We start from the raw sequence: 13,928 nt of genomic DNA, 5'->3' as shown, positions 1-13,928 counted from the left end.
CGAGATAGCTCGCGCCTCCTTTCTTTCAGCGCGCGCGCGCGCTGAATCGATTATGGTTCCTCGCCTTCTTAACCGCGTAACTTTTTCTTCTCTCCACCCCCCCCCTCCCTCCTTTCCTCTCTTTCACGTAATTTCGTTCGCTCCTTCTCGTCGTTCATTTTTCTCTCCCTCTTTATAATATCGTTTGCATCCTTTCGTGAATTTACGAGACTGTTTCGCTAATCCGCGCGAAACTTCGACTAGATCGATTCGGATCGACGGAGGGAATCTGGATTTTTTCGGAGAAGTGAGAGTTACTCGTTTCCCGGGCTACCTCGCCGAAAATGCAATATGAAAGCGGCTGCGGGCCACCGCTGCTTATATAAAACTCTCGCAAAAAAGAAGAAGCAAAAAAAAAAAAAAGAAAACACGGCTCGTTTCACCGGCATCAATTTCGTGTCCAATTTACATTTCGTTGCTTACCGACGATCAAGCGCGTCACTCCGCCGTACCGCATTAGCGGCAAGCGCGCGGAATACATTTTCGTCTTTTCGTATTATGTCACCGTCGGCCGGCACGATATTTCCGGAAATGGAAAAGCTTTCGCCGCTTTCCGTAAAACTCATGAAACTCAGATTACGACGCCTTTGTGCAATTTTCTGGACTCGCCGCAACGGCGTACACGAGGCTCTACATAAGTAAGGCGCACTACCCGCTGAGAGAAAAAGAGAGAGAAAGAGAGAGAAAGAGAGAGAGAGAGAGAGAGAGAGAGAGAGAGAGAAAGAAGGAGAGAGCGGGACCATCCTGGATCCCTGGGCGAGATAGCTCGCGCCTCTTTTCAACATCCACCGGATTGATTATGGCTCCGCGCGCGTCCGTGTGCCTGAGAAATGTTGCCTTGCCTTTACTCTCTTCCCACCGCGACCGATCGCTCGCTTCTTTCGTTCGACTGGCCAGCCAACCCCGGACAGGATCAGGACGATCCCCTTATCTCCTCTATCGAACGGCCGGACATTCGAATTTGTTTTCGTGAGCGGACTCGTCCGCCGAGGCGTTCCCGACTCTAGCCGGCTCGCTCTTTTTTAATAAGCCGTAAATAAACGACGTGTCGATCACGCCGGAAAGAGAGAGATATGAGACAGGGAAGGGGGGAAGGAGAGACATAGCTCGCCGTCACTCTCTCCCGAGATACCATGAGACGCGATTTTTCAGCTGGCCCAGATACGTTGTTTACTCGTCCCTCGAGCAACGTAAAATATGATACCGTTTCTACGTTTTACCGGTTATCCGACAGTGTACGCTCGCCTTCCCTTTCTTGAGTAACGTGGATCGAGTTGTATACGGGGTGTTCATTTTCTATCGTGTCGGCTGTCATTGACAAGTTTCTTGACAAATCCGAAACTCTTGACTCGACAATAATTTCATATGCACCTGAACACCGTTGTTTTTTAATATCAAATATATTTTAAAGATTAAGTTATAGCTTGAATTTTACATTTTAAAAAATCGATACTCGCGCTTGTAAAAATGTTGTTAATTTAAGCTATATATTATATTTATATAACTGCAATCTTTTGTTTTGACAAGTAGAATTAAAAAAATTTTATACGCTAAAATACCAGTGATAAATATCATAAATTATATTAGACCAGTAGTCGTTTGCGAGAAATATAATAAAATATGAGATAAAAAAAATTGGATAAGGGAGGGGGGGGGGAAAATACTTTAACAATCACACATTTAAAGTTTTTGCAAAATATAAAAATTTTTTTCTAGTAAGAAATTGTATTTTCTTAACTAGAGTGTAATTTGAAGTTTTATAAATATTAATAATGAAGTTTTATTTCTTTTCAATATCCTTCGATATCATTCTTATGTGCATATTCTTTAAAGAACCTGTCGTTAACGTAATATCAGCAGTGTAACGTGACAGGATCTAGACACCCCGTGTACATCCCCGTGTGTGAAATTGTTCGGGCCGCTTTTCAGCATCCAGCTGATCGATTATGCGGTCGGCTCTGTGAGAGATGCTCGCTTATACCTTATCCGCGAGTGCTACGTCTATACGGTGAATCTGGGTGCGCAGATGTAAGCATCGAGCGGATGTGAACGTTCTCGCGAAACGTTTGCGTCGTACAAACCTCCACGAAAACCTACGTTGACAATACAACCCGCTTGCGCGCCGTGCGGACGGGCGACGCGACGTGGTGTTAAATTATTTATGATTATCTCCGATTCGACCGTAAATATTTCCCATTTCCCATTCCGTAACGTATTCACCCGCTAAACGATTCGGTTGTTTACTTTACATGTGCACTTTTGAAATTCGAGCGAAAACGCAAGAAAAGAAAATTCGTCTCGAAATTGCAAGACAAATTGCAAATGATGTATTCTGTTTCTCCCGTTGCAGAATACTAATTGAGCTATTAACGTGGAAAAGTAGAGATGCCGCGTATAAATAGCTTTAACTTGTCCTCTATAGACGAACAATACGTAGTTAGTCTTGTATAAAAAGGAGAAATCATGTTAATTAGTCACTGTGAATACTAACTTTAAACACTTTGAACACGTTGTCTATCTGACTAATAAATGAAGGATATTTATCTTATTTAAATGAAAATATTTAAACGTCGCTTTTAATTCTTTTACATCTTTTGAATATAATAATAAAAAAAGAAAAAAAAACCAAAGAAATATTTTATTCATCTTCAAGATGAAGACGTTCACTTTAGTAGCGCGATAGTTATGTATTTCCACATTTATATGAAAACAAATTGCTAACAAAACTATTAAAATACGAGGAGATTAAAAAACTTTTATATGTCCGATTCCACTCTGTTAGAATTTAATCTGTCAAAAGAAATTCGCGATCAATTGGATCAATTTAAATCGGCGTAACCAATAGCGATATAATCCGCTACAGTGATATGGAATATTTGGTCATGATTACAGATTTGCGACATTAATAACACGAGCGGTTTACTACAAGAGTTACGCGGAACGCGTTTGAACGTTAGTCTTGGTGCATCAAAGAGCGCGCGAGGATCACGCGTAGCGGTGGAAAATTACGTTTGGCCCGTGCAGCCGGTTGCTTAAGTTGGAGTTTAATTAATGCGCAAGCAAAAACACGCGGCACTATACTCGGCGAACGAGCTGGCGAACGAGGGATATGGAGGCGCGTGTGCGTGTACGCGTGTGTGTGTGTGTGTGTGTGTGTGTGTGTGTGTGTGTGTGTGTGTGTGTGTGTGTGTGTGTGTGTGTGTGTGTGCGCGCGCGTGCGCGCGCGCGCGTACGAGACTCGCGAGATTCTCATTGCACGATATTTCTCTCGTGACGTAGAAGCATAAATATCGTTGCGAGAGAGGAGGGATGTTTGCGACCCGAGATGGCTCGGAAGCGGGGAAGTGTCATTTTTATTAGAATAAAAAAAAAAAAAGAAGAAGAAGAAGAAGAAGAAGGAAAGATAGGAGAGAAGCGAAGGCTCGGAAGGAAAAAAATATGGATTTATCAGAGATGTGAGGAGGCGTCGCGGAGAGGAAGGCCGCGTCTCGAGAATGCATCGCACGACCGACGTGCTCTCCACTTTGCATAATACCGCTCTGGTCGTTAACTCGATGACATTCGAACAAAATGCCGCCGTTTCGCCTTACGACGGGGCGTCGCGGGGGGACCATTCTTCCTTATACGCTCTTACCGCTCCGCCCGCTGTTATTATTTCTCTCTCGCCCTTTCTATTGTCTCGGCCCGCGCTCGGGCGTATTTAAACGGCGCAGTTACGCGAAACGAATTGCATTGCTCTAGCGCAAACGATAAACATCGACGGTAAATTCGCTCGTCGCGGATAGTAAATAATAATAGCTCTGTCTCCCGGGCCGGATATTCGTCTAATCTTCGCCGGCGAGATGGTCACGATCCGATCGCGTGTTTCGGACCGAAGACTGTTAATTTGCACCTTCAGGATAAATTGAAGGCTTGACATAAAAATGGGTGTAAGCTTGTTATGCTCGCGGGAAATATCTTTTTCCTCGTGGAAGATTACGAGAAGCCTGATAGTGATTGCCTATACGCATGCGACACGGTACGTATACACACATAGAGACACCCTTATTTTATAACTACGCTTCTCTAAAAATAAATAAAATTCAAAAATAAAATAATTTTTCTGAGATATTCGTTTTGACAGTCACGAGATTTCTCGTATCCCTTTTGCAATTCATTTAATTAACGATCAGTATACTGTCGCATTAGTTATTTGTAAATTTGTAAATTAGAAAATCTCACTAAAAGAAACGCGTACATGATTATAAATTTAATATCTATAATACTGATCCGGTCATCAAAATTAATTTGGAATATAAGACCGAAACGGAATATTCGATACGTACATACATACATATTTCACAGTGCGGTTGAACAACCGTCTGCTTACGAGGGCTATTAGACGACTAGTTTGACTACATATGTATACAAAGCTCGACGTACGAGGCCCATTGTATACATTACCGTTTACGTTGGCTTGCGTATTGCGTACTATTGTTTAGGCGCGTTGTTATTATTTACCTTGTTGACGTCGCACGGCGAAGCTCGAGCCGGCGCGAGCTGTTTTGTGTCGCCGCGTCATTCACACAAGACACGGTAGCGATTGAACGAAAACGCTTTTGAGTTATGTATATCACGTAAGCAACCTGTTCGTCCTCTCTCGACTTTCTGAATTCGCGTCGCAATGATTCTTTAGCGAAGCAAACGTCTCGCGCGATTTATCCACTTGAAACGCAAACAGCGAAATAACATGGGATAGGAATTATTAAATTCCTTTCACCGCGCAACTATGTCCTTAAAACGAAACTTCAACGAGGCTTTACACATTTTACACGTCACGCTGTGCTTAATTTTTCGTTAAACTTTACATACATAATTTTTTACCGCTTTTGTACCGAGAACGCGGATGGAATACAAAAATTATCGGATTTTATGAAAAAAAAAAATATACATATTGTACTTGATGCATCTCGTTTATTGTTATAATAATATACATATTTCGCATTTGTTTCTACCTTTAAAATATATTATTTCGCACATATTATACACACAATATTATTTCTATAGTATATTTTTAAACGATTTAGCGTATAAGTGTGTATAAGTTAGTTATTAACTCAATAGCGGCGCGTCGCGTCGCGTTGATAAATACTCAAAAAAAAATATTTACAGGAAAAACTGGTTATTAGTCAGAAACTATTTTAATATTTCGGTTATATTGGAGAGTAACTGATCGAAATCGCGCTGGATTTATTCAATCCAGATCTCTCTAATGTAAGAGATCGGAAAAGCAATCGACGCATCTCGGAACATTGTGAACTTCGTGGATATCGTTTATCTTCTGCATCTGTTAATTTACGTCGTAAGAAAGAAAGAGACAGCGATCGGTTTTAATATCGCGATCGTTTGTTATTCGTTTTTTAGAAGGTAGAAGGCGAGGGTGCAACAGGTGCAGCATCGGCAGTCGAGCGGCGCGCGAAGTCGACTTCGCGAATTTCGGATTCTCTACTAGACTCACTCGTTTTGCGTTAATATACGTTAATAGTCCGGTCGTATATATATTATATTTACATTGTATTACAAAGGTCGAAGTGTGTCACAAAGGTGTCGGAAGTGATAAATATTGCGTCATCCATGATATCAGTCCGGTTAAATTTTATGCGTGATTCATCCGCAAGTGTCATGTGATATCGAGAAAAATGTCGAATTAATGTCGCTGTGAAAAATTTTGTGTTAGTTTTGTGCAACAAATGTCGAATCTGAGAGGAGGGGGAGGCCTGGGAAGGCAGCGGGCATCGGCGGAGCAACCACTGGGTAAATAATTTATTATCGATTTATTACTTCGTACTTCCTGAATTAATCGGTTATTTCCGCACAATGGATTTCATCGTTTAAAGATTTTTCGATTGTTAAGAATTATTTTTTTCTCTCTCTCTCTCTTTTCTTGTTTTCCTTTAAATGTTTTTAATAAAATATACACTAAATATATACTAATAAAAAAAAAATATATATATATATTTAATAAAATATATACCAAAATATATAATAATATAAATACTTTATTAAATATATTTATTCAAAGGATAAAACAAAGAAAGTAAATTTATACATGCATTATTTTTTGTTACTTTAGACGCTGCTGTAATTCCAATACATTTGTGTGTTACAGATTAACATTTGTATTACAACTCCGCTGCTGCGCATCGTGATGGTGAGTGATAAGTTAATTTTCATTTTAATATATGACGGTGAATCAATGAAAGAATGTTATGGATAGATATGTAATGTTTCATATAGATTCACATGTATACATATATTAATACAGGTAGATTAGGACAGAGCGATGCTAATTATTTGTTGGTTTATATGCATACGCATACGTTTACATGCACGCAACTTATAAAACAGAGCTCGGCCATTTATATTTATAGAGCCGTATGTATTGGCTCGTTCTAATCTTATTATGTGACAGACCATTAATTACGAGATGCATTATTAGTGTGAAATTTATTAGAACAGTCTCGCAAGAGTTGAAAAACGGAATTTTTAAACAATACGTTCGTCCTCTTCGTTTGTTTTTTCAATTATGAGTCCGCATTTCACCCGTGAACCACCGCTCGCGTCTGTCTCCCGTTAAAATAATAGCCATCGTGCTGATTTTAAAGTGACACTACTACGCCATTTGACAATATTGTCGCTCGCCGCGAAAGATAATATTATTTTAACTTTGGTTCGAACAATTAGCTGCTTAATTACGATGATTCATCCACGAATATTTCGTGGTCTGAAATACGATTCTACTCGTCACGCTTGCGCAATAGCCGCACGATTATGACCGCAAAAGATCTCTATATAGGTGGCTGAATAAATGTTCGCGCGCGTATGTCGAGTCCGCCAGGTGTTACATATTCGATTTTATTCGTGATCACAAGCGGAGAGCGATGTATTTTGCGATGTGCATGCGCGCGCACGCGCGATATATATATATATATATATATATATATATATATATATATGTACACGTACGTGTGTCGTACACCGCGCAATTAGTTTGATTTCAGTTCGCGTTGCCATGATGCCCGTTCGCTCCCGAGGCTCCCGGTCTACCTGTCAACGCATTTCGTATTCGGCCGCAGTTTGACCGATATCGCCGAACAATTACAAATGTAACGTGATTGACGCCGACCGCCAACGGCCGGCCGTACTCCCCGTGTCGTTATATTGGCCTTGTGGTCCCGATTATAGTCGAAACGTACGGACGGCCGTATGCGAACTAATGACTTCTAATCTAACTAATTATCAATCGCATTTGCATCGCCGCGGGTGGCCCTCGTAAAATTGACACTGCCGGGGGGCGACCAGTCGCGGTCGGCTAAACAAACCCGCGGACTCGTTTTATGAGATAGGTACTTACGGTACGGGGGACAGCTGTACCCCGTACACAATGGCGTTCCTTTCCCATCGGCATCCATCCCGATGAGATATAAAACGTATCCCCCCGTTCGCGCGCCTTCGCGCAGATAATTAAAATTGTCATGATTTTATTGTGGGAAAGCGACAAGATCCGCGGAGACAATACTGGAATCGAACGATAGAGTCACTCAAGTTTTTTTTTTTTTTTTTTTTTTTTTCAAGAAACCGCATTAATTGAGTTGCACGTTTCCATTAAAGACTAGCTAGTAGCTCCTAAGCTTTTTTCATTAGACATCAGAAATCTGTTTGAGATTTTGAAAATTAATCGAGAATACGAGAGTGTCGCGAAGGACAATAAAAAGAAGAGAATTCGCTAAATATATATTTAATAAAAGTGAAATAATAATAATAATCGAAGTAAATTAATTAAAGATATTTAGGCTAATTTTCATACAGAGTAAATTGACAGCAGCGAGAGTTACGGCGACTAAATTCTGGCTAGTAATTCTGTATCTATTGGATTAGAGGATTCCAGTGTACTCTCAAGTAATCGATAGCACATACACGTTTCCTACATATATCATGCGCGTGTGCAGGATTGGAATGTTGTTTATCGACTTCGATTTCGTCGAGCGCGTATGCATCGAGATTGTCCCCAACGCGTATGAGTCGTCGTTACATTAATCGTTACATTAACCTGAGATAGTAATTACAGTTGCTATGAACAATCCAACGGTACAGGTGCGGTGGCTTCTAACTTGATTACAAGTGAAATTAATCTGGTTACCTAGGCGGGCGAAATTGACCGAATTACTATTAACGCGATCTTGATGCGATCGATGAAAGTTCCTCGTGAGATCAAGCTCGAAAGTTGGCAACTTGGCCAACGTCTTTGCGCAGCCGCGCTAATTATTACCTATTATTAAAACGTTTCCTTCCCACCCGATGCGACCACTCGTAGAGTAGCCTTTAGATTTTATTTGCATATCATCAAGCAATTACGCGGGGATTTAGTCCGAATTGGTTTCGAGCAACGTTCGGCGATCGTCATATTGACCTCGTGACTTGATTACATTTGAAACGGTCGTGCGTGACCATAATGGCCTCTAATCCGCTTAATTATTAGTTACGTTCAAATTGCTATAAATGTACTCGCTCGTACAAATCTGCGCGTAACTGCCTGCCGCGTTATGTCTGTCGAATTGATGCTGTTTAATAGCGCAGGTTATTGTAACATGATACGTTATGCATCGCGCCGCTGTGCATAACGTAATCCAGCCGTAATTCAAACGCCTCTAAGTATTTCCGCGAATATTCCTGTTTAATTAAAGGAGAGTGCGCGGTCTATTAATATATATATATATATATAAGACTTACTTTCTCACGCGCGGATAATTTCTCCCGTGCTTGCGGAGGAAGCTCGGCAAAGCAAACTCCGCGCGATCCCGGGATAAGAATCCCGTGTAGATTCCGGAGGAATCCATTTACGCGCCATCCCTTCCAATTACCAAACCTCGCCGCGATCGCCATTATTAGGACGGTCCTCCCCGAAGGAACAAAGTCCTCCGCGTCGAAGCACCCGCGCGACTAATTAGGGAACCTGTTCTGCCCCGGGGAATAATCGATTCGGCAGCTTTGTCCCCGTGGCATTCGCGATTAATTTTCGCTCTCCCTTTACGTCCTGCGTTTTCCCCTCCCCATTTCAATAAGAGGGAGGAAGAAGCTGAGGCAGCCGAAGTGACCAGGAATTCGTAATAACCATCCGCGTTCATATACCTCGTTTCGACGACGCGGATTTCACTTCCTTCGCGCGCGAAGGAAAATCGCGAGCATACCGCGCGAATTAGCGAATGTCCGCGCTCGAATTCTCCCGTTAGCCGGGTTAGCGCGATGCATACGTAATGCCATTTCACGGGAGGGATGCATGCGTCGGTTCATCCGGAAACGAAGTTCTCGTTCCGCGCGGCACGTCTCGGCGCGCTCTCCCCAAGGCGTCCCGTCCCTCCCCCTCCCCTCCCCTCCTCTCCACCCGGGGAGTTCTTTGGCGTGCTCGAGATCCTTTCCTGAACGCTGATCCCTTTCTCACCAGGAAGGTTGCTCGCATCCGGTCCCGTTAGGTCCTTGGATTATTCAAGAGATTTTCTCTTACGGCAATCAGCACAGCGCCGTTTCCTCAACGACTCCGCTCTCGCGTCCTATTGAACTTTCGCTTCGTATTTCACCTGTTTTCGACCTTCTCTCGAAATGCGAAACGCGACGTGCACGCGCGTTTACGGTAACGTCATATCGCAGATATCGGCGTCGCTCTGCTGAGACCTTTAAGTTTTCAAAGTACCTACGACTTTTCGCGTACCTGTGAGAATTTATGTACGTAGGAAGGAATGCAGCGCACACAAATCCTTTTTCCTTCTTGGAAATTTCTTTATATTCCATTTTCTTCATGTTAATTTAATACTATTGGGATGAGAATTGCGAATGCCTCTACATGAATTCGAGGCGTACATATGATATGCCATTGTTATTCATATATTTTATTCCATTTCATGGATTAATTAAAAATTCTGATGGCTATCGATTATGAGAATTATAATTATCAATGACGCAGGTAATACATTACCTTTTTATGCATAGATAATGAGGCTAAACAATAAATTCAAATAGATTTTAGTATTGAAAATAAATGAAAAATTTAAGAGTAAACGATAATTGAAAAATAGAAATGCTTTCCATATCGCGATATTACTTTATAATAATTATCATATATTTTAAAACTGGCATAAGTTCAATATGACTATAACTTATTATTAGTTGAAATCAATATACATCATATTAATTCATATTTAGTAAAATTAATAACGTTTCCATTGCATTTACATTAATTTAATACCATGATGATATTAACAAATTATGTTTCAATGCCTAGTCCTGAAAATTTGTGTTTTCATTATAACAATTCTGCAAAATTAATACCTAATATTAGTTGAAGCCCACTCGAAGCTCCGAGGCAGCGAACGATATGATGATATTTTGGATCATCAGCCGTAATAATTAAAAAAAAAAAAAAAAAAAATAACACGGAATTGAGAGAGAATCACCAGCGGAAACAAACGAATCAATCGTTATATCGGTTCTGTGTGACGAAAACGAATTTTTCGTAAAGTTCAGCGCGTATACGTCGCTCGTAACGGGGATCAATTCACGGCACCGATCCGAACAGACTCGCGGCTCGCGTTTTAATCACTTAAGCCGTTCGACGCGCGTGCCTGTCAAACGGATCAGCAGCTGCAAATCGAATCGAATCGCTCGCATGTGCGAACTCGCGCGACGTGCTGCGCGCCGCATTTCGCGTACGATGACGAGCATCGGCGCCGGGAACATCGAAGCTAATGTTCGTTTAATGCACCGCGATCGGTACGGCATATCCGATAACCGAGGAATCGCGGATTTCGTGTTATTTTAGAGAGAGAGAGAGAGAGAGAGAGAGAGAGAGAGAGAGAGAGAGAGAGAGAGAGAGAGAGAGTGAGAAAGGGGAGGGGGAGGAGGAAGGGCTCGCCGCGAGCGCGAATTTTCTCTCGTCCAAGTCACGCATCGCATATATTTATCCAACGTGTGTGTGTGTGTGTGTGTGTGTGTGTGTGTGTGTGTGTGTGTGTGTGTGTGTGTGTGTGTGTGTGCGCCATTAAATGATTGAATCGCGCGGCATGAGAAATGCAACATTAGTGCAAATACGCGTTTGTCGTAGCTAGTATTAATGTTTCTGGGGAAGGAAAATCCCATTCAGCTCTTTGCATCGCAAACCGTATTTAACTCGATTTAACGATCATTTTCGTGTGAGCAAAATTAGATACGTGTATTCCTGCGTGGCGCGTATTCCTCGTAGAGTTTATTACAGAGGTATTACATCCGAGGACTCGGTCGAGCTTGCGAATCATCTCGGAGCGCGGTTGTTGCGCAGCGGCGCGGATTACGAGCGGCGATATAAAGTGTCCATTACGCTCGCGGAAAAACGTTCTAGCATAAGTTCTTTTTAAAATATTGTATGTCGTTTATCCGTATATTTTTAAGATAAAAATATGTACGAATAAAGCATTATCGGTTCACTCCTGCACGTTTATACGGAAAATAATATTAAATTCTTCAATATTTACCCCGTTAATATCTCGATCCGTTACCGATTTCAATAACTTATCGGAACAGTATCAAATGCGTAAACACAATCCTTTTCATAAAATAAAAATCGACATGGCAAAAAAATTTTACGTAAATTTACGAAAATTCTCAATATAACGCCGATATTTGCGCACAAATTTTTATACGTTGTACATTCACGCGCGATTTGAGCGCGAGGCCACCGCGCTCCATTTCTGCATTGTATCGGCATATTGCGATCGTTGCATGTTCCGGAATTCGTTGTGTTCCGCGCACGGACTCATTCGTATCCATTCGTGTATAGCATCCTCGGCCGTAAAGAAGAGGCCAATACCAAGCAGATTTAATTCCGTTTTCCATTATGTCTCTGTGTTTACCTTGCGACAGTATTGGTCGATTCTTATAATTACTCGTTTATAAGTAATGCACACGGTGCAAAAACACGTTTTGCGTTTTTGTTGCGATGTAGAAATTAGAAATCTTTATGACAGTAATAATTACTGAAAATATTATATATTATTGAAATGTTGACGTTAACTTGAATGATAAACTGTAATTGCTAAACATACTTTGCATTAATAATAATAATGACTTTATTAATGCAGATAACATGGAAGGAAAATTTATAAATAAACTTATAAAACGAAACAAAAGCAGTTTTATAATCAAAAAGCGAAGTATCAGCAAAGATGCCGTTTGAGAATCTAAATCTGAATTCGAGGAACCTAAGGAAGAAAAATTGAAAAATTGAAAAATATGATCAAACAAAAATTTTAAAGTAAATATAAAATAGAAGAAGAAACTATAAGCAAAGTGATAGATTAAATAATAATAGCAATATCCATAATATACAGTAATAATAATAATAATAATAATAATAATAATAATAATAGAAAATGAAGTAAAATGTAATATTTAATATTTAATTATTCACCTCTATTTTGTTTTTGATATGTAACATCGATATTCTGCTTTTTAGAAACTGAATATCTCTAGCAGTATTGTTTTCGATATTAGATATTGACATTGTCAGATGTAGTTTCGAAGGGAGCGATGATTGGGATCGAATGGAGGATAGAGGTATCGATATTCTATGAAATTTAAGCTTTCTTTCGCACGAAGATAGCGGATGGCGGAACGGCAAGCCGACGTCAAAAGTATATACTTGAGACGGAGGGACGAATACTTTCGTCGCTGGTGACATGTGAAAAGCACCGTTGTTCCGGCATTGCCGGCAAACGCCGGCGGTGTAATAAACCGCGTATAGGCGAAATTCATGGCGAAAGGCGGGGGAGGGAGAGGGGGGGGGAGGAGGGAAGCGAGGGAGAAATGTCTTCCACACTCCGAGTCGACTCCGACGCTGGTGTCGGTTTGTGTAAAGTCTTCGATATCCGGTCCCGGACTGGTTTGATGTTCTCGCATAAACCCAGCCACGGTCGTACGGCCCCGGTATATGGCAGACTCGAGGGGAAAAACCGGAAGACATCGATCTCCTTCCTACAGCCGCACCTCAAAGAGGAAAGAAAACTTTTTATCCTCCACCGGCCCGTTCGGTCGCCTCTGAATAATCTAGTCATTCGTAAATTTGAAAATGACGCGGGACGTATGGTGGTTTCCGGACCGCGTCACCTTTCGAGGATTCACAAAGATAAGAAACAACGATTTTGAAGTCGAGTCGAGTATGTTTTTGAAGCGGAAATCCCTTTGTGGAGAATGATATACCCATATCGCATATAAGTGTGCTGTGAACTTGCCGATGATTACTCATATCGCTGTTTTATAAAAATTTTAATCAGTAATTTTAATCAGTATATAGATTTAATCTTTTGCCGGAACAATGGTTTATTTGAGAGATAGATGACGACATTTGGGAGAAATGAATTTAATTCCATCCTCGAGAACTTGGCTGGTTTCGCTCAATGACAAGAGATCGGTATTTTAATTATGAAAATAAAAAGAACCTTTGCCAATAAAAACGGCATGAAAAGCTTCAATACGACCAGCAAAATCAAACGCAGTCGACGCGAAATAAAAAGAATTAAAGCTAAGAGTCGGAAGGGGCGTGAGAGAACGTGCTAATTGAATTAAAAGCTATACATATCTTTTTTACTATAATTTCGTTCGTTATTAAAATCGAAAAAAAAATTTCAGTCTGGTGCACGTGTGCGTTTGTAACGTCAATGAATTTCTTACTCTTTCTTATATATGATTTATATTAAAAAAACTTATGACTATAATGCGTATCTATTTACGATCTATTTAGTATTGTGTCTATCCCAGAATTAATATTTCAGCACCGATATTAAGCTAATTGATTATCGATTATCTAGAATATAGAATAGAGTATA

The 13,928-nt window shown here is 40.7% G+C and overlaps 1 long non-coding RNA gene across 1 annotated transcript in view; it reads left to right on the top strand.

Annotated features, from left to right (window-relative positions):
- The first annotated feature begins 4,249 nt into the window (after nt 1-4,249).
- Nucleotides 4,250-13,928, top strand: part of LOC112552858 (uncharacterized) — a 150,853-nt gene continuing 141,174 nt past the window's right edge. The window contains exons 1-2 of the long non-coding RNA XR_016139540.1: nt 4,250-5,832; nt 6,188-6,229. This is a non-coding gene — a long non-coding RNA (uncharacterized LOC112552858). The remainder of the gene's footprint in view (nt 5,833-6,187; nt 6,230-13,928) is intronic.

This window comes from Pogonomyrmex barbatus, unplaced genomic scaffold (assembly GCF_055798465.1).
Source record: "Pogonomyrmex barbatus isolate J1 unplaced genomic scaffold, ASM5579846v1 scaffold22, whole genome shotgun sequence".
Classification (NCBI taxonomy): domain Eukaryota; kingdom Metazoa; phylum Arthropoda; class Insecta; order Hymenoptera; family Formicidae; genus Pogonomyrmex; species Pogonomyrmex barbatus.
Note: the sequence above shows the minus strand (reverse complement) of the source record. Positions and strands in the feature narration are given on the sequence as shown.